We start from the raw sequence: 21,799 nt of genomic DNA on the forward strand, positions 1-21,799 counted from the left end.
TTTCAATATTTTTCTCCCATCATTCTGAGTTGAAATAACAAGAAATTAAAACAGCACTTTTTTTTTTTTTTTTTTTTTTTTTTTTTTTTGAGACGGAGTCTCGCTCTGTCGCCCAGTCTGGAGTGCAGGTTCATCAGCAAGCTCTGCCTCCCAGGTTCACGCCATTCTCCTCCCTCAGCCTCCTGAGTAGCTGGGACTACAGGTACCCACCACCACGCCCAGCTAATTTTTTGTATTTTTAGTAGAGATGAGGTTTCACCGTGTTAGCCACAATGGTCTCTATCTCCGGACCTCGTGATCCGCCCACCTCGGCCTCCCACAGTTCTCGGATTACAGGCATAAACCACATTTCTTAAAGCCGTGCAAACTGAAGCTAGACAACACAAACTTCGGGAGAAAATAACGGCAACTTATAAACAACCTGCATGCCTGCTTACTGATGTATGGATTTCTCAGGAAGTTCACTGGAATGCCTGGTTCAACCTACAACCCAGAAGAATTTGTCACATTGCCACTGCAATCTGAAGAAGCTCACAGACTCTAGAAAAGCTGGTACGTAGACTGACAGCTCCAGATATTAACCTTTGTTTTTCTTCTGTTACTATGAAAATGGCTCTTATTAGAGATCTAATTGCCTTTATTACATATAGAAGTCCATCCCATCTATAATGCCACCTCCTGGAATGGGAAACAGCTGTTTAATTGAACACTTTACATGGCGCGGAGGTGCCATACCCTTTTGAAAAGCCAGATTTCATGAGAGTTCATTATTGTGACGACAGCACCAAGGAGGAGTGGTGTTAAACAATGAGAAACTGCCCCCAGGATCCAATCCCGTTCAGACCAGGCCGCGCGCCAGCATTGGGGATTATATTTTGTTGTTTTTTTCTTTTTTTTGAAACTGAGTCTCACTCTTGTCACCCAGGCTGGAGCACAATGGCGTGATCTCAGCTCACTGCAATCTCTGCCTTCTGGATTCAAGCGATTCTCCTGCCTCAGCCTCCCCAGCAGCTGGGATTACAGGCATGTGCCACCATGCCTAGCTAATTTTTGTATTTTTAGTAGAGATGGGCTTTCACCATTTTGGCCAGGCTGGTCTCAAACTCCTGACCTCAAGTGATCTGACCACCTCGACCTCCCAAGGTGCTGGGATTACAGGCATGAGCCATTGTGCCCGGCCTGGGATTAGATTTCAACATGAGATGTAGGTGGGAACACAGATCCAAACCATATCACCTATTAATAAGAAAAAGAAAATATACTATCATTTAAAATCACAATTTACTAAATAATTTTACCCATCTACTGTTGCTCAAATCATGTGAATTTTGTGGTTGATACTTTTGTTTTGTCTATACTATATGCTGTTATTATAGAAGTATAACTTTCCCTTCAAAAAGGCTGATATTGCTGCATTGATGAAGTGTCAAATAATCTAAAATACTTTGAGTTTTCCTCTGAGCCAAATATGAGTGATCATAGCCCTAGGCACATTCACAAGAGATCCTGATAACATGTATCCAAGGTGGTGGGGTTACAGCTTGGTTTTATACATTTTGGGGAGATATAAGACATCAATTAATACATGTGAGGTATATATTGGTTTGGTACAGAAATGTGGGACAACTCAAAGTTGGGGTTTACAGGGCAGAGATGGATTCAAAGATCTTCTGATTGGCAGTTTGTTGAAAGAGTTGTGATCTAAAGACCAAGGATCAATAGAAAGGAGTGTCTGGAATAAGAGGTTGTAGAGACCAAGATTCTTATTATGTAGATGCAGTCTCATGGATGACCACCCTTAGAGGCAATAAGTGGCAAATAGTTTCTATTCAGACCTTTAAAAGGTGCTAGATTTTCAGATAATCTCTTCAGGATCCGAAAAAAAAAAAAAAACAACCTGAAAAGGAAACGAGATTCTCTACAGAATGTAAACTTCCCCCCAAGAGATAGCTTTGCAGGACCAGTTCTTTGAAATATATTTTGGAATAAAACATTTGTATCTCTTTCAGGGCCTGCTACTGGTCAGGCAATGCTATACTAGACTGAGATTGAAAGGTGATATTTTATTGCTACAAAGGGTTAATGTTGTCAAGCATAAGAACTTTATTTTAATGTTCTTATGCTTTTAATGCTGGTCAATTATGCCTGAATTCCAAAGGAGGAGGTTATACTAAGGCATATTCTACCAGCCCTTTCCATTATGGCCTGAACAAAAAATTTTTTTTTTAGATTTCTTTGAAATCTTCTTGGCCAGGAGGAGTTGTCTATTTAGTTGGTTAGGGGGCTTAGAATTTTGTTTTTGATTTACATTTCTCCTCTTTCTGGTCACGATTTTTCAGAAGAAACATCTATGGGTTAACATGATTTGTCCAATACTGTTGCCAGGGTAGTGTGGCTGCCTGCCTTGGGTTCATTCTGTCTGTTGGTGGGACCCCTCTGTCAAAGGAACTTAGAGATGAAAGACTTACAGGCAACTTAAATGTTCTAGGCAAAATGGGAATGAAAGTAGACAGGTATTCATTAACCTTACAAATCTTTAAGCTATATAAAAGCCAGAAATCAAAACCCAAAGCCAAGATTACAAACTTGACCTACCTATAACTTATATGCACTGAGTAATTGTAATCCTGGTTTTAGTTATAGCCTTGTAGCAATTAACTACACAAAGCATAAATATTTTGTTTAAAAGAGCTAAGGAATTGAACAAGTTGTGTTATACCATAATGCTTTTTGTGGTCTTCTTAGTAATTTTTCCTGAGGAGGCTGATAATTTTTTTTAACATGCATCTGCATAAATCTCATAACTGGGAGTATTATACCCCAAAGGTTTTTCCACTACATATCTTGATACTCTCTCAGTTTTTTTTTTTTTTTTTTTTTTTTTTTTTTTTTTTTAATTTTATGAGAAGTAGGAAATTCCTTATGGTTGGGATGGATGAAAATGTGCCAGATAATGACCCAGGAGGCAAAGTCCCTCATTTCACCAGCTGTTTAGGCACCTGTGTGCCCATCCTTGATTTTGAGGGTCTGAATGATTATATCCCTCAAAACCAGTTTTTACAATTTCACATGCCCCCTCCTTTTATATAGACCCTTGGCCTAGAGGGAGGATGTTTGCATAGATTAGCAGCAGGGCATTAGAAGTGAAAAACAGATTGGGTCCAGTGGGATTCCAAATGAGGGGGATTGTCAGGCTTTGTGAAATCATGTCTAATCTTCAGAATACGATGATTCTGGTTTTCTTGGAAGAAGTAAAACAATGAGAGATAAATAATATTAATAATTTAACAATCAAAAGAGAAATTGTGTGTCAGAACAGAAAAAGATACCTATTTCATTAGGGTGCCAACTAAAAATGTCATGAAGAAAATTTTGACCTGGTTTATCCTTAGAGGCCGATTGTAGCCAAAAAATAATTCATGGTTCAATCTATACTCAAACACAAGGGTCAGGGCTAGAATCCAGTAATAGGTGTATTATAGTTTTCCTTTGAAACATAATATCTCTCTCTCTAGCTCTTCTTTTCTACTAAAGAGAAATGATAGTAAGACCAATTTGTGTGCTAAATAAGTTTTAGGCTTATGATACTTGGTCTGATTATTTGCCTAAAATGCAGCATGAATTGTTTGGCCATATAGTCTCCTTTCCAGTTGATTTTGCTGGAACTTTGTTTAAGAATATATTGTTCTAGTTGGCTGGGCGCAGTGGCTCACACCTGTAATCCCGGCACTTTGGGAGGCTGAGGAGGGAGGATCACGAGGTCAGGAGATCAAGACCATCCTGGTTAACACCATGATACCTCGTCTCTACTAAAAAATAGAAAAAATTAGCGGGGTGTGGTGGCAGGCACCTGTAGTCCCAGCTACTCGGGAGGCTGAGGCAGGAGAATGGTGTAAACCCGGGAGGCGGAGCTTGCAGTGAACCGAGATCACGCCACTGCACTCCAGCCTGGGCGACAGAGCAAGACTCCGTCTCAAAAAAAAAAAAAAAAAAGAAAGAGAACGTTGCTCTAGTCAAGGCCTTGGTAAAATAACTAGTGTGTCCAATTGTGTCGTGTTTCAGAAGAACACTGTTACTGAACTTATACAAATAACCATGCTACCATATAATAAGAATACTCACAGTTTACAAATTCTGGAGAACCCTGGTAGAGAGAAGAGTAAATCCTGCACACAAAAGTATACTTTACAACCAGAGTAGCAGCCTTCCAAACATAATGTCGATAATTCACCTTAGAAGTGTCATCTACAAACCAAGTAGTTGTCATTGAGAGGTGCTCACAGGCTTTTGCCACAAGCCCCAGTAAACACTTCACAAAGGACTACCAAATGAGTTTGTCCCTACTGGCAATCCAGCTTCTATTTTATGTTCTGTGGGCCTGGGCAATCTTACTGGTTCCCATTTGCATGTCCAATTAATATTAGACAAATGGCAGACTTATATGCCTTCTGTTTTAAATATAGGTAGGGGAAATATTCCCTAGTCAGATACAGTATCCATTTTTATAAAACATTTAAGTAAAGAAGTCACAACTACTTCATATAAAGCCTGTTTAAACTTCATAACTTTCATAATTCTATCAACCCTTGCATTTTTATGATTGGTCCCAGAAGCTTTTCTTCTCTACCCCAAAACCATTTTACCTACACTTGTAAAAAAGTATTTGGGTTCCCAGCAGGGGATTGAGTCTAGGGACTCAAACCCTTTTGTCATTCTTTATCTTCACTTGCCTCAACATTGCCCCAGGCAATGTCCGCTTTCTCACTGTAACCTATTCCTTTTTATTTTTCTTAAATTTCTTCATTCCAGAGTAAATGTACAAAACTGGTGTGGGGCCCTTTATTGTTGGGGGACCAGCTGGGGTTTCCTGTGGTCCATCTAACCTTCAATAGTGTTGTATTAAGACCTTGCTTTAACACCATAATATTAATTTTATTTGTTTCATTTCTTAGTAACTATCTAAAGATTTCCACTCTTTTGGGATGAGTCCTTTGACTCCGTTTGATCTTTCCCCCTGCCTTTTATTTATGTATTTATGTATTTATTTATTTATTTATTTGAGACAGAGTTTTGCTCTTGTTGCCCAGGCTGGAGTGCAATGGCACGATCTCTGCTCAGCGCAACCTCCGCCTCCTGGGTTCAAGCGGTTCTCCTGCCTCAGGCTCCCAAGTAGCTGGCATTACAGGCATGTGCCACCACGTCCAGCTAATTTTGTATTTTTAGTAGAGACGGGGTTTCTCCATGTTGGACTGGCTGGTCTTGAACTCCCGACCTCAAGGGATCTGCTTGCCTTGGCCTCCCAAAGTGCTGGGATTAGAGGCGTGAGCCACCTTGCCTGGTTTTTTGTTTGTTTGTTTGTTTGTTTTGTTTTTTACTCTAATGTTTTATTAGTATCTATAAGACGAATGAGGGAGAGCTGCAATAGCAAATTTGATAAAGCTTCAGGAGTAATGTCACCCGGGGTGCTCATGTAGAAGGAGCTCCCTCAGCCAGAGTACTTACCGTAACTTAGGTAATGGGCATATTCAGTGGGTAAATGTCTCAGTCATCGTAAAGCCAGTCCCACATGGCTTGCATATGAAGCATATCAGCTGCTGCATCTGGGGTCCTCCACTTGGATTTTATAGGGAGAGCTGGGCAGTCACTTTCTTAGGGCAAACAGACCTTGCAGTGGCTTTTCTCTGTGTTTGGGTGAGGGAAAAGGGACAAGATGGAGGAAGGTGAACAAGATGGAGCAGTCCCTATTGTTTCCGGGTTCTTCATCACAGATTTTCCCGTGCCCGGGAAAAGAACCAAATCAACTGAGCATGCGCAGAATGACGTCAAGCCGGGGACACCGAAATTCAAGAAGCCACTCCTACACACACGCCCCGAACTCCTCCCCTTCCAGCTCCCAGGCATAAAAGTCTGCCGTCGGCAGGAGCCCGTGTGACTTCTTCGGCCCCCGCATTTGTGGACCGGAGAACATCACCCCAGAGCGCCGGCGCGACTTCCCTGGCCCCCCACACCCGAGGACCAGAGAACTTCGCCTGAGAATGTGTGCATATTTGCAAATAAAAGGGCTGCCACTGTCTTCGCTCGTTTTGGCCTTTATTGATATTTAGTCTTTGCGTCTATTAATATTAGTAATAGAGAACCAAAAACGAAACAAAACACTCTGGTCCACCAGAGCTGGCTGTTCTATCAAGAATAACTTTCTGTGTTTCTGGATTGCATATACACATCAGCAATTGTTTAATGTGGGGAAAAGAGAGATCAGACTGTTACTGTGTCTATATAGAAAGAAGTAGACATAAGAGACTCCATTTTGTTCTGTATTTGAGATGCTGTTAATCTGTAACCCTACCCCCAACCCTGTCCTTGCAAGAGACATGTGCTGTGGTGACTCAAGGTTTAAGGGATTTGGGGATGTGCAGGATGTGCTTTGTTAAACAAGTGCCTGAAGGCAGTATGCTTGTGAAAAGTCATCATCATTCTCTTAACCTGAAGTACCCAGGAACACATACACTGCGGAAGGTTGCAGGGACCTCTGCCTAGGAAAGCTAGGTATCGTCCAAGGTTTCTTCCCATGTGATAGTCTGAAATATGGCCTCATGGGAAGGGAAAGACTTGATCATCCCCCAGCCTGACACCCATGAAGGGTCTGTGCTGAGGAGGATTAGTCTAAGAGGAAAGAAGGCCTCTGAGCAGTTGAGATAGAGAAAAGCATCTGTCTCCTGCCCGTCTCTGGGCAATGGAACTTCTCAGTGTAAAACCCGGTTGTATGTTCTATTTACTGAGAAAGGAGAAAACCGCCTTAGGGCTGAAGGTGGGACTTGCTAGCTGCAATGCTGCTCTTTATGCACTAAAAAAGTTTATGGAGTTGTTTGCATGTGCATATAAAGGCACAACACTTTTCCTTAAACTTATTCATGTCACAGAGATCTTTATTCATATGTCGTACTGTTGACCTTCTCGCTACTATGATCCTATTGTCCTGCCACTTCCCATTTTCCAAGATGGTAAAGATAATGATCAATAAATACTGAGGGAACTCAGAGACCGGTGCTGGCGCCGGTCCTCTGTATGCTGAGCGCCGGTCCCCTGGACCCACTTTTTCTTTCTCTATACTTTTTCCCTGTGTCTCATTTCTTTTCTCAAGTCTCTCGTTCTCCTAACGAGAAATGCCCACAGGTGTGGAGGGGCAGGCTACCCCTTTAGTTTAATAGTGAGCTGTGGTTCCTGTATGAACCCAAACATGTTCTTTCATTCTGTAGCATTTAAAATTAAAGATACTTACCTTAAATTGTTTATTATTACCATCCATTTTAGTAAAGGTTTCTCAAGAAGCCGATGATACCAACTTACAAAATTGAACAATTTCTTTATATTACACCCTGTGGTTTTAATAGTTACTAGGTTTTGCCCTTCTATTACAGTAGATAGCTGGTCAGACATGAGCAGGGCAGGAGAGGGATCCCCCACACTCCACCAGGAATGTCAGGCAACCATCAGGGAATGGTAGGGGGTTGATAAGTGTCTTTCTAAAGTAATAATTGGTCACAGCTAGTGCCAGGGAAAGGCAGTGTCTCAATAGATAGAAACACCTGAAATTTGTGATCAGCAGCTTGACAATAAGATATTAGGAGCTGGGCGAGTGGGCTAACGCATGTGCATTACGAAGCAAGATGGCCGGGTGTGGTGGCTCACGCCTGTCATCCCAGCACTTTGGGAGGCTGAGGTGGGTGAATCACCTGAGGACATCAGTTCGAGACCAGCCTGGCCAACATGATGAAACCCCATCTCTACTAAAAGTATAAAAATAAGTCTGGTGTGGTGGTGTGCTCCTGTAATCCCAACTACTCAGAAGGCTGAGGCAGGAGAATTGCTTGATCCCAGGAGACGAAGGTTTCAAGGTTGCAGTGAGCCGAGATTGTGCCGTTGTATTCCAGCTGGGCAACAAGAGCAAAACTCTGTCAAAAAAAAAAAAAGAAAAAAGAAAAAAAAATCAAATTGAAGGCGTTTAACTGCTATATGACCTACCAGGGACTTTGGTAAGGAAAGAATGCCTCAAACGCATATGTGTACACCTCCAGTAAACACACTGTGCATGTGACCCCTCCCAAGTGCTGTCAGGACAGCGCGCATATGGACAGCCCACCTCGAGGGAAGAATCAGGGGAGAAGGGACACAGAAGTATGCCAACATATAACATCCTGAGTCAAAGGTCAAACTAGGCACTTGATCTCTCAAGTCATCCACTTGGCCCTCTTCCAAGTGTACTTTAACTTCCTTTCATTCATGCTCTAAAGTTTTTTAATAAACTTTACTCCTGCTTTAAATCTTGCCTCAGTCTCTCTTTATGGCTTATGACTCCTTGGTCAAATTCTTTCCTCTGAGGAGGCAAGAACTGAGGTTGCTGCAGACCCATATGGATCCACTGTTGGTAACATTTCCCCCACGTTGACCACCGTATTGGTAATCACAAGTGTCAGAGGTACTTTCTGTTGACCTGGTTTAATATTTCCTTTTGTGCATAGCTTTCAGGTGAATGATCTGAACTCAGATAGCACCACATCTATCTTTGGTCCTGTCTTAAGGCCCAACACACGATTGTTTCACATTTATTTTACCTATTATGGATAAGTATAATCAACGGATTGAATATTTTGCTTTTTCTTTATTAGTTTGCATTTCCTTATGCATCCTGTGAACCAACTCCCCAGAAGTATAAACAATCTCTAAATTCCCCTGGATCTTCTATCTTTAATAACTGAATGAAGCCCAGCTGCCGCTCCAGTACTATAGGTGACAGGGTAGCCATCCAGAAATCAAAGTTTCTTTATTGCCACACTTTTATTTTTCATCTTTTTATTCATTTAGTTTCACCTATCTAATTTTTTTCTTTATTTTAAAGCAAACTTTAAATAGTCTCTAAACTAGAAAAAAATTACATTTTCTTTAGCAAAAAAACATTCTCATGTTTTTTATAAACTTCACCAGGAACAAATCTTACTAGCCTACTATTCTAACTCTTAGTAACTCTAATTCCCAATGGGACAAAAAACAAAAACAAAAAACAAAAACTATATTTAGTTAATTTAACATAACATATCTTAAAGGTTTTAAATTAATAGAGAGAATTTTGAGACTAAATTACTCTTACCAAAGATAACTGAAGTCATGTGAACTAAAAGGCATCTGAGCTAGATTCTATTAGTCTAATTGCTTACTTTTCTTTAAACCAATTAATTGAAGTTCTTTCATAAAATTTGATAGTGAAATATCATTTCCACATGACACATATAAACATATAGAAATGATAGGCCCATAGACAGAGGCAGATCTTATAGATTTAAGATTTTTCATTTGCCTGTTGTCAAAACTTTTACCTGCTCTGTTAGACTATTAATCTCTTGATTATCCATTCTATGTTCTAAACAATTGTTGACTAGGCAACTTGAAATTTGCATCTCCAAAGACATGACTTAGGTGAAACAAAGTAAAAAGTTCACATTGCAAAGTCACAGACTTAGATCTAAACCAAGGCAAGGTTTATTATGTAAAATTTAAGTCACTGTCTTCCCCATAGGTAAAGTTCCTAACCTTTACTCTCCTACTTTCCACTAGGCACACTCCCTTGAATTGCTAGCTTATCTAATTATGTTTGCTTAAAGAAGTTTCAGAGATGGAATCTTTAGACAATCCAGATGCTTATGGAATTCTCCCCCACCAGGAGATTACTTCAAGGCTGTAGCTAATTTACCACACAGTAAAGCCTGAGATGGCGCCAGCCCATTCACCAGATGGGGCAATAACTCAAGATAAGTCATCTGAACAAGTCACAGAGTTCCACTGCTTTGCTCCACTGCATGCCCTCCACACCATACTTCCCCTTCTTAAATCTTGGGATTTTGCCTAAGAATTTTGAAGCAGTTTTATTAAAGTAGGTGCCAAACCACTTCCCCACTGAAAGCTTTGGAAAATAAAGTCACTTTCCTTCTATTACACCCCATCCCTATTATTTGATTTTGCAAGCGGTGAACAGCTGAACCTGCATTTGATTATGTTTGTAGTGAAGAAATATCTTTATAATTAAAAACAGAAAGATTTGTTTTTGCTGTTCTGCCTCAGTATTTCTGGAAAAATCAAGTGTCTATGTTCTAAGAAAGGCAGAACAAAATCGGAAGGTACACAATTTAATGATTTTTCTTAGAATCTTAAGTTTGTATATGTTGGATTATCTTTAAAATATGAAACTTATCATCATCATAAAGCCTTTTATTTGAATAGCTTTTTATTTCATTTTTTTCTTTATGGCTGTCTTATAGAGTGGTTGGCATCATTGCTATTTCACATGAGAGAGGGTCATGACTCAATTCAGAGGCATAAAAATTATTTGAGGTCTCAAATATTAGAATATTTATTTTATACAAATATATGAAAATGAATTTACATAAGAATGTATCCATATCCCCCAAAGTACATCCAAATTTACAGGGCATTAAGTTAAGAGAAATTCCAATGTTAGTTCCATAATCTGCAAAGAATGAATTCTTCAGTGAAGCATGAAAAAATAACATAATTTTCCTTCTATCCAAAAATACCGAGATAGTTTTGTTTATTCTCTTCCCTGTCCCAACCGCCAATCCCAGGCTATATCTCAAAACAATTTATTGGTATATATTTTTTGGAAATACACTACTACTATTACATTATCTTTCCATTTTGATAGTGTGTGGGACATAGGCTCTTGGCCCCATAAATTTTCCCTAATAATCACTGACATGAGGCAGATTGACTACTAGGAGTAAAGGCATGCAACATATTTTTAACACATAAAAATGAGAATCTTCAGAATGAAAACCCCCCTTCCCAATGAGTTACAGAAATGTACCATTTTGAAGTTACAGGAAAAAAAAATGTGGGCTTAAATCCTGGTAAAATGGTTTATGGGAGAGAGAAGAAGCTTAGTGAGCAAAGGTGGCCTTGTTACATAGATGAAGTCTACCTCAGAAAAAAATAAATGATAAATGTTTCTTTGTAGACTTGTAAAAGTGTCTGACATTCAATCCCTCCTGGATCTTTGGAAAGACATAGAAAGGAGCAGGGGAATGGCTGCATTCATGGAGATTCCCTACAGATGCAAATTTTCACCGCTTAACACAGCTTTTGCAGGACCACTTCTGCCAGGATATAGCTAAGAGGTAGCTATTTCAACATAGGTCAAAGAAATATATTTCGGGGTAAAATATTTTAATTCCATTCAATAGCTAACTATTATTTTATAATATTATGGAAAAGTATATAATAGTGTGTGTGAAAGGTAAAATGAATTTGTAAGATTCCACTACGATTGGATGTAGTGAATAAAATTAAGTGGTTGGACTAGAAGTTCTTTCAGGCCCTTTTCAGTTATACCCATTATAAGCTTTTACTTTCTTTGTTTTTTAAAAAACATCATTTAAACTAAGATATTAGGTTATTAAAAGTTCATTGGAATACAATATCAAAGTTAATAGCTACTTTAACTGAAGGACAGATAGTATGTAATAGAGAAGAATGACAGAAATAGCACTGGTAGTTCCATGGATGGGAATAAGATGCTAAAACACTATGATTCCTGCTGAAACTAATTACTATTCCCTCAATTACCAGTTTAAAAATATACCCCCAAGCATTTTACTAACAATTTTCGTAAATGATATTAAAGCCTATTCAACTTTCCTGGAACAACTAATGAGAAGCTTGTTCCATAAAAACAATAAAAACATGTTTTTCTACAGTGATTATTAATGTAAAACTTTAGTTAATTTAGTTGCACAGTTTTTATGATGAGAAAGAAGCTACCTTTGCAAAAATTGAAAAATTATTATAGTGAAAGAGATCAGACATAATTGACTCCATCTTGCTTCTACCTTTTAAACTGTCCTTGTTCATTTGGGGAACATAGGTCAAACTACTCTTGGGAAAGAATTTAGTTATGATTTGACTCTGAAACAAAAATGATAATATCCCTTTTCCGAAAAGTCCCCCTTCTTTCCTGGGGATCAGTTTGCCTTTGTAGGACTAACAAATTAGCTACAAGATTAGAAATTATGGTTTAAGGGTCAGACAGCCTCTGGCTGCAAGAGTCTGAACCTACCCAAATTGCTCCTGGGGATAACATTACTACTGTAAAGCCTAAGATCAATACTTGAGATGTTTTGCAGACCCTGCACTCAGTGGATCAGCTGACACCACCCAGACTGGTAATCTGGGTCAACCAGTTCTGCGATCCCACCCAGGAATGGAAGACAGCAATGATTCCATCTCCAACCTGACCAATCAACACTCTCCACTTCCTGAGCCCCTACATGCCAAATTATCTTTAAAAACTCCCATATCTGAAGGCTTGGGGAAACTGATTTGAGTAATAATAAAACTCTGGTCTCCCACACAGCCAGCTTTTCGTGAATTGCTGTTTCTCCATTGCAATTCCCCTGTCTTGATAAATGGTCTCTGTCTAGGTAGTGGGCAAGGTGACCCCGTTGGATAGTTAAAAGAATGATGCCTAATTTCTCTAAAAATGTTTTCTACTCTTTTTTGTATTTTAACCTTCTCATTCTATGTGTGATTTCTTTCCTTGTCTTACTTCTTTCACTTATAAGTTGACTTTTACTTTGAAGAAAATTTAGTGTAAATTATATTCAATCTGTCTCCTCAATCTTCAAGATTATACAAAATATACTGCTCATTAAAGTTGCTGAGAAGTTACATTTTCAAGCTATTTTGTAAAATTATGTAGAGAACAACTTATCCAAATATATACAAACATATTTGATTGGAAATTTACTCAGGCAGGATTTTAAGTTTTTGTTGGATTTCCTTTAAAATTATGAAATATTTAAGGGGATGTAATCCTTTACTCTCTTCTCAAGGATCTTAATCCCAGAAAAGTAAATTATACTACCAGAGACAAGAGACAAGTAAATAGCAGATCTGCAGTTAGATATACTTTCATACATAGCCCACATTCTGGGTCCTTTTTCAGTACAGTATAAAACATATATTCAAGCTCAGCACCTACTACTTATCATTTAATAGGAACAATAGAGACGAAATTACTAGTACATAATAAGAGATTAGATTCATTTCAATGACTTTAACTATTTGTATCTAAAATTTTTCTAAAGAAGTCTGGAAATTATCTTTAAAATTGTACAATTAGCAATTATTTTATAATCTACATTCATTTTGCACAGAGGACTTAAATAATCCATGTATGTGTTGCTTGAAAGTATTTTACTATGTAAAATAAATATACCACAAGCTTTAATTGAAATTAAAAGTGTGTTCTAAAATGTTAATATTTTCCTAGATTAAGTTTTGCTCTAGCTATGGAGAATAAAAGAAGAATTTGGCCAACCACAGTGGCTCATGCCTGTAATCCCAGCACTTTGGGAGGCCAAGCTAGGCAGATTGCTTGAACCCAGGAGTTTGAGACCAACCTGGGCAACATAACCAGACCCCATCTCTACTAAAAATAAGATAAATTAGCCTGGCATGGTGGCTCACACCTGTGTTCCCAGCTACTTGTTACTGGTGGAAGGTATTCGAATAACTGGTGGTGAATTCGTATGGGTCTGCAGCAACCTCAGTTCTTGCCTCCTCAGAAAAAAGAATTCAGCTGAGGGACATAAGGCACATAAAGAGACTGAGACAACCTTTAGAGCAGGAATGGAGTTTATTTAAAAAGTCTTTAGAACAGGAAAAAAAGGAAAGTATGCTTGGAAGAGACCCAAGCGAGCACCAAGGTTAAGTGCCCTGTTTAACCTTGATATTAAAACTTCATAGGCTGGCCCCTTTCCCATGATTCTTCCCTGTGAGCTGCCTGCATGCTCAGTGCCTTTCTTACTCTCAGGAGGTGAGCATGCTCAGTGTGTTTAGGAAGTTGTGCCCATGCCCATTTGCAGCTTTTTTCCACCTTCTTCTGCCATGATCCCCCGGAAGGTCATATTCCGTCATTTTGTCTCTTAGTGTACCTGCCCAGGAAGTTGCTTCTCCCTGGCATCTGCATCCACCAATTAATGCAGGTGCAACAGGTGTGGATCATCAGGACTGGCTGCCAATTTATCACTTCTAGAGAGGCAATGTGACAATTGCCATACCACCACTGGACATTCCTAGTGGATGGGGAAGAACCCTCTCCAGCCTCGCTCATGACTAACAACCCATAACATACTCAGCAGGGTGAGGCAGGAGGATTGCTTGAGCCTGGGAAGTCAAGGCTCAGTGAAAATAATATCTCCAATAAAATGTATTTATAAAGAAAAAAGGATCAACATTACAATAAAGAGTTGCTTTATCGTTCATGAAATCGATTTTACAAAAATCCACATTTGAATATTTTTATTCTTATAGACTCGATTTAATTCATGCCTTCGTTTCAGAAATGTAATAATTTCTACTAATGTTAAGATCAGGGCACCAAATATTTTAATATTTCTGCTGAAATAAATGTATTATTAGTCTTTTTTTTTCTTTTTTTGAAGACATAAAAATGGCCTCTATTGGTGCTCTGGATAAGGTCTAATAGTTTCAAAAATATTAGTACTTGGATATATAGTTAGAAAATTAAGAGTAGGGAAAAATAGAAAATTAACTATAACAGTTTTACTACAATTGCTTCCTTTGAATGTAAAGCTAGTAAAGCATTCTTGCCTTTCCCAAATGATAAACATTTTTTTTTTTTTTTTTTTTTTTTTTTTTGAGACAGAGTCTCGCTCTGTCGCCCAGGCTGGAGTGCTGTGGCCGGATCTCAGCTCACTGCAAGCTCCGCCTCCCGGGTTCCCGCCATTCTCCTGCCTCAGCCTCCCGAGTAGCTGGGACTACAGGCGCCCGCCACCTCGCCCGGCTAGTTTTTTGTATTTTTTAGTAGAGACGGGGTTTCACCGTGTTAGCCAGGATGGTCTCGATCTCCTGACCTCCTGATCTGCCCGTCTCGGCCTCCCAAAGTGCTGGGATTACAGGCTTGAGCCACCGCGCCCGGCCGATAAACATTTTATTTGTGAGTCTGTGGATGTCCATATGTCCACATGTCTTTCTAGGTGTAAATGCTAATTTTGCTTATAAAAATAATAGTATCAAAGTCCTCAATTTTTAAATTTAACATAAAATATTAGGTAAATGAATTTCTAAGTCAGTATGTATATAGCTTTACCTCAAAATATTTGTTGGTTAAATGTATAACTTAACCTACAAAATTCACTAATGGATACATGTACAATGATCAATTTAGTCACTAAAGATATTCAAATAAGTTGTTCTAATTTTGGAACTATTACTTGCAGTGCAGTTAGATAAAAGAAACTGAGTTACCGGCCATCACTTGAAATTTCCAATTAAAGTTTGGCATGTGGAAAACTAGCCTCAATTATAGTATTGCTCTTGTCCACAGGAACTTCAAAGAATATATACTGATTGGTAATAGTGATACATAAATGCAATTGAAATGAGATCTTTTGCAAGGTACTTTGCTGGGGAGGGATTGGGAGTTGTTAAAACCTGTTAACACAATCTGAAAGCCAAGATAAAATCAAATGTCTTATGCCAGTTTTAGTGACATTCAAATGTTGCACCCATGGCAGAATTTGAAGAGTAGAGCACTATAAAACAGACTTTTTTTTTTTTTTTTGAGATGGAGTTTCACTCTGTTGCCCAGGCTGGAGTGCAGTGGTGCAATCTCAGCTCACTGCAACCTCCACCTCTCAAGTTCAAGTGATCCTCCTGCCTCAACTCCCCTAGTAGCTGGGATTACAGGCACGTGCCACCATGCCTGACTAATTTTTGTATTTTTAGTAGAGGTAGGATTTCACCATGTTGGCCAGGCTGATCTCGAACTCCTGACCTCAGGTGATCCACCTGCCTGAGCCTCCCAAAGTGCTGGGATTATAGGCATGAGCCACCATACCCTGCCTAGATTTCTTAATTAAAGCAAAGCTCAGGAGTAAAAATCCTTTCATGCCAGCGAAATGCAAACCATTTTTTGAAAGTGTGCCAAGCAAATAAATAGCTGAGAGTGAAACACATTTTAATCTTGCTCTGCCATAACAAAGAAGATCAGGTTGTGGCACTTATAGAGTTAATTTCAAGATAAAATAATTACAGAAGTGTTTTGTTTTGTTTTGCTTTTTGTTTTTTGTTTTGTCATTTAGAAATCAACATTACAGGGAGAAGCGAGTCCATACCAATCTTTGGACTTCTGTAACTTAGCTTTTACTATTCAATTTACATTTAACACCAAGTATCTTATTATTTAGGTAAGATGTAACCATTCAACAATCTGAAGTTAATATTATTGTACATTACTATTGTAAAAATAAAGAGTTATTTTTAACTTAAAATGCCTTAAACAGGGTTGAATAATCATGTTGAAAGGCAGAACAGAATAAATGACAACATAGTAGCTGGAAAGAAATAGAAATGGCTTAGTTCAGAAGTGTTTATATTTTTATTTTTCTCTTATCTTCTTGTATTTCATGGAATAGAGAGTATAAAGGCTGCAATGAAAGACACATCAACATTGATTCAGAAGAAACGAAAACAAAGCACTTAGTCACAATAATATAACTCAATTCTACATCATGGAAAATTTGAAGCTGGAAATGTGGCAGAGACATCAGGTAATGAAACCATTTTCCATAACCTCAGTGAACTTTAAAATGCTGTTAGATATTTACAAACGTATGCTTTGCCTGGAAGGAGTCTCAGTTTTCAACAAATATTCTAAAGTATATACATACAATAAAAGTGTTAATCATTGTTTTTTTCAGCCCTTCTCATTAACCTTTCCTCTACAGACTACTGACTTGACCCATCTAATTTACTTTCCTCCACAGTCACTCAAGAAGCATTCTTCCACTTCTTGGCTAGTAATTTGGACTTTTTTGATGTCTAGGTGGTAGGATAAGAGGTTAATTTGACAGAGAAGGATGACATTAAGGCTAGAACTTGGACAGAATTGATTCTGAGAATGTTTTATAAAGTTATAGAATAAGATGTATAAAAAAGTAGATGGTGGGATCATTATTATGGCCGGCTATGTATGTTGCCTTTTCACCATCTAAACAATCACAAACAGTATTCATTTTTTTTATCTAAATTGTGTTTTGGTGGTAAATGGGATGTATTTTTAACCAAAAACCACTTTGACACGGAAAAAGAAACGTGATGTCCTATTTTCAATAGGAAGTGTACACAGTATTCACATATATTTGTGTATTCTTCTGAAATCAGTTTATCTTTATATCCATATTTACATCCTAAACATGTCAACATTTTATACCTCTAACACAATTTGAAAGTGATTAAAGTTCATAGCATGTATAGCTTATTGGGTTGCAACTATAAAATAATTACTTTCAGGTTTGTAAGATGATGATTAAAAATGTAATGCACGTTTATAAAATGTTCACCATAAATTAGGTCCTTTACTTACATTCCTTTCACTGTTTTATAATAACTAATCATATTGCCTTCATTTAACTGGCTCACACATAGTGTGTGAATCACTCACTATTTGTATTCCTGTGTGAAGTACAAATATATATATGTTAACTTCCCAAATAAAATATTTCACTGAGAGAAGATAATGAATTAAATGGATTTTTTATTATAGGCAGCATCTAAGTTAGCAAAAACAGGATGAGTAATTGATTAAACTGCTTGATTCCTTAAGAAAAAGTATGCATGCAAGTACATTACCTTATTATCCAGAGTTTTAACATTCATATCCAGTAAAACGTCTAGTCTTATTTATAAGGAAATAGATTAGAAACCTTTAATATATTGTAGGTATTCTTTAAAAATCAATTCTTCCTCCTTCACTTTCCCTCCAAAACAAACTTTGATTTGAAAAACTTAGTAATAAGTAATGACCATTTATTTGCTGCTGTGAAAAATAACTAAAAATATGATATTTTTGACCTTTTAAAATATCAAATCATTTATTCTAACCTTTCGGAAATCAAATTTGTCACACTGTATCTGAAAAATAACATTGAACTATAATTTCAGTTACATGTATTGTACACTCTGAATCTCATTTCAAGAGAAAATTAACTAATGTGGGAGTAAACACTGCCTACTACTGCCCTGAGTTTAACCTCTTTTGATATATTCATCAATCTGTTAATTATTATTCATCAAAAGTACTGCATGATTAGAGATTAGAAAAATAGGGCCAGAGAACCCACAATAGTAGCAATAGAGACAACAGCAGTAAGATCACCAGCTGTGACTACCCCTGCTATAATTGATATTTGTGATTCTGAAAATAACAGAGAAACTTACAAAAAAGCACAGACGTGTAACTGTGGTGAATTTATATTTCAAGAATGGATTTTTCATCTTTGGAGAAAATAGATTTTGCTTAGATTGAAGGAAGAAAAATATAAGTGAAGAATGGATAAAATACGGATGCAGTTAAAATAAACAAATCTTTAAAGTGAACCAATTCCATCCTAACTTAAAAATCTTTACTGGATTTGTTTGTCTGAACTACTATAGGACCAAGTAATAACATGAACCAACAAATATTATATTTTAACAATTATAATGAGAAAACCTCTTTTTTAGCCTATTTCACATACATTGGTGTGCTATGTGTGGATCAGCTTGATCTTTTCCATGCTTTTTTTAAGGCTTTTTTTACAGTGGGTCTAGAGTAGTCTTTCCTTTAGTTTAGTCCCTGTAACATGATGGAGCTCTTTGAAAGCATCTACTAAGCACCCCAAATATGCCACAATATTTCCCTACTCTGTGTAGTAAATCAAAATGATTCACAGCCTTGGGGGTGCTCAGGGAATTTTCCAGCTTACAGCTTCCCAGACATTGTCTTTTTCATTGTCGTTGTGGTTTGGCCTCCTAAAGTTAAACTTAATGAATGTAGAGATTGATATTCAGACAAAGAGAGAGAGGAGGCTTTTAAGCAGATTCAAGTTTCCCGGCATTGATCTCTCTCTTCAGTACTCTGCCCCAACAATTCCCATTGCCACACCCTCCTTTAAATGAAATTTAATTCTCTTTACCTTGCCAAAATTACTAATCTCTCTTGAGTTCTCCTTCTTTTGCCATGATCATGCAATTATCTCCAGGCAGAAAGCCAGGGTGATGGTGAAAGGAGCCGGGCACATTCCGCAGCCCCGGGCTCAAAACAAACAAACCCAGTAAAAACACATCCCATCCTCCCATCCCACCACATTTCGCCATATATCTCTCAAACTTCCTGAGCCCAGTACAAACACATCCCATCCTCCCATCCCACCACATATCGCCATCTATCTCTCAAACTTCCTGAGCCCAGTACAAACATATTCCATCTCATAGTTGTCCTCCTCTCAGAGATCACTCCTGCCCTGCCGGTTGTCAAATATCTAAAAGCAATGGTCTCATCTGTTTTCTCCATTTTTATTGTTGTTTAATGTGTGAGGGCAAGTCTCATCCAATTACTCCTTCATAGGTGAAAACTGTATAGATTTTTCCTCCTTCTCCTTAATAACTACAGAATTTAACAATTGTTCTTGTGGATAAATTTGGCCATGGCCTGGGTCCTCCAGTACCTGCCTGCAGCTCGTTGGTGTCATTGTTTTAGCAGCTGTGTTTCATGAGTTTTACAATCCCAAGGTCTCAGCCTTCTACCAGAATTTGAATTGACATATTCACAGAGTCAAACAGGCTTCAGAAGGCAGATAAAGTCTTAGATTTTTCTTTCTCTAATATCTTAATCCTTTAAGTGCCATTGCCTCCATAGTTCTTTGGCTTCAAATGCCTGAATTTTATATAAATATTTTACTTATTATTTTACTCTTACCCTTGGTCTTTCTTTAGCTATTCCATTTCACTTGAAAGCAGTTCTTATCTCTATTTTCAAACTAACTTCCCATGCTCTGGAATTGTTAACCAGATTTATCTTTCACAACCTCAATAAACCTATGAAAACACTGTGTACAATTGAATGAACATTTTACAAATGTATAAGAAATAAACTATATTATTATAGTTGTGGGCGTTTGGAAAAGGAAATAAATTAGTGAATATTGTACACATGGACTATACATATCTTTTTATTATTTAACATTTTACAAGAAACCATTATTTTATTAAATAGGTGCTTTTAAAATCCAATAAAATAAATTACAAATAATAATTGACAGCATATTACCTATGGATGAATTCTAAGCTTCATAAGTATCACCCAATTACCACTTAGTGTGGCTTGTCAGTCTCTCTCCAGTGTCACCTCTGACTACATTCTGCCTCCAACTTTGCACTCCAGAAACAAGAAAATAATTCTAATGTCTTGCATGTGGCATATGAATTACTGCTTGTGCTCTCCCCTAATCCTCTAATGTATGTTCAAAAGCAATCTCTGCTTAAAGTTTCTCTCCCATCACACTAAGTCTGGGCCATTTTTACAAAATTTATCACTATCAAAACTATCAGATCGCTTTTTTTTCTAGCATGTGTTTAAGCTACCCAGTGTTAGTAATAGTGGGCATCTTTTAACTTTAATCTTTGAGAATCACTGTATCTAGTCTTATCTCTTACAGATATTAGGGAGGCATTTTGTGGAATTGAGTTAATTTACAATAATCAAAATCCTTATAATTTCCATGTAAATAGTACTTTGATGGTGAAAGAAATAGTTATATACAGAAAAAATTAGGCGTTAGAATAAAGTGTCTTGGTTCCCACATTTGCCTGAAGAACAGCCTCTGATATATAAAAGTACACTGATATGTTGTAATTTATTTTTGTAAATTCCCAATTTCCTCCAAAGGTATGATTTAGATACTGTGAAGAATATAGTCTCTAGAGTCTATTGAGCAGACATTATGGGATTATGTATTTCTTAAAATAACACTCAAATATAATTGTAGTAAAAATTAGAAAGTTGAAAAAGTAATTAGACTAACATAATTACTTTGAACATAATCTCATCCCATTTGGGAAAATACAGACTCTATGAAACAATAATTTGTATGCTGTATTTATTTTCTAAATAGACTATCAGTTTGTACAGAATGAGTACTATTTACATATTTTGAAGGCAGTGCTTGCCATCAACAGTGTCTATATAGCACCTTAAATAGCAATCACATTATGCAAGTTTAAATAAATTGTGGCTTAATTAACTTTTTGCCTACCTAAGTGTAGCTTTTCTAAACTAAACCAGTTTAGAAAATACCGGGTCCTAGCCACTGCCAAGGACCTCAATCGTATCAGTTGTTTATTATTCCATAGTATTTGAGATTTGGGGGATCTATGGTTTATGTTCATAAATGTACAAATTTATTGCAATGATAAACACTTTAAAAATATTATTATTATTATTTGAGATGGGGGTCTCACTTTGTCACCCACGCTGGAGTGCAGTGGTGCAATCACGACTCACGGCATCCTTGCCCTCCTCAGGCTCAGGTGATCCTCCCACCTCAGCCTCCCGAGTATCTGGTTCTACAGGCACGTGTCACCACACCAGGTGAGTTTTTGCATTTTTTTTAGAGACAGGGTCTCCTCATGTCGCCCAGGTTAGTCTCTAAGGGTCATGAAGAAAATAGAAATAGAAATATGTCGGTACTATTTTTTAACCTTGTATTTATTTAAAGCTGCGTAAACATGCTTAATATTGAAAAAACAATTTAATTTATTCATTTTATCAAGAAAGTATGCTATAATTAATAAAAATAGTTTATTGCACATGAAAGAAGATTCAAGTTATTACAATTAAAAAATTATTGTAAAATTCAAAAATTATAAAATTAGATGATACCTTTCT

This window comes from Macaca mulatta, chromosome 6 (assembly GCF_049350105.2).
Source record: "Macaca mulatta isolate MMU2019108-1 chromosome 6, T2T-MMU8v2.0, whole genome shotgun sequence".
Classification (NCBI taxonomy): Eukaryota; Metazoa; Chordata; class Mammalia; order Primates; family Cercopithecidae; genus Macaca; species Macaca mulatta.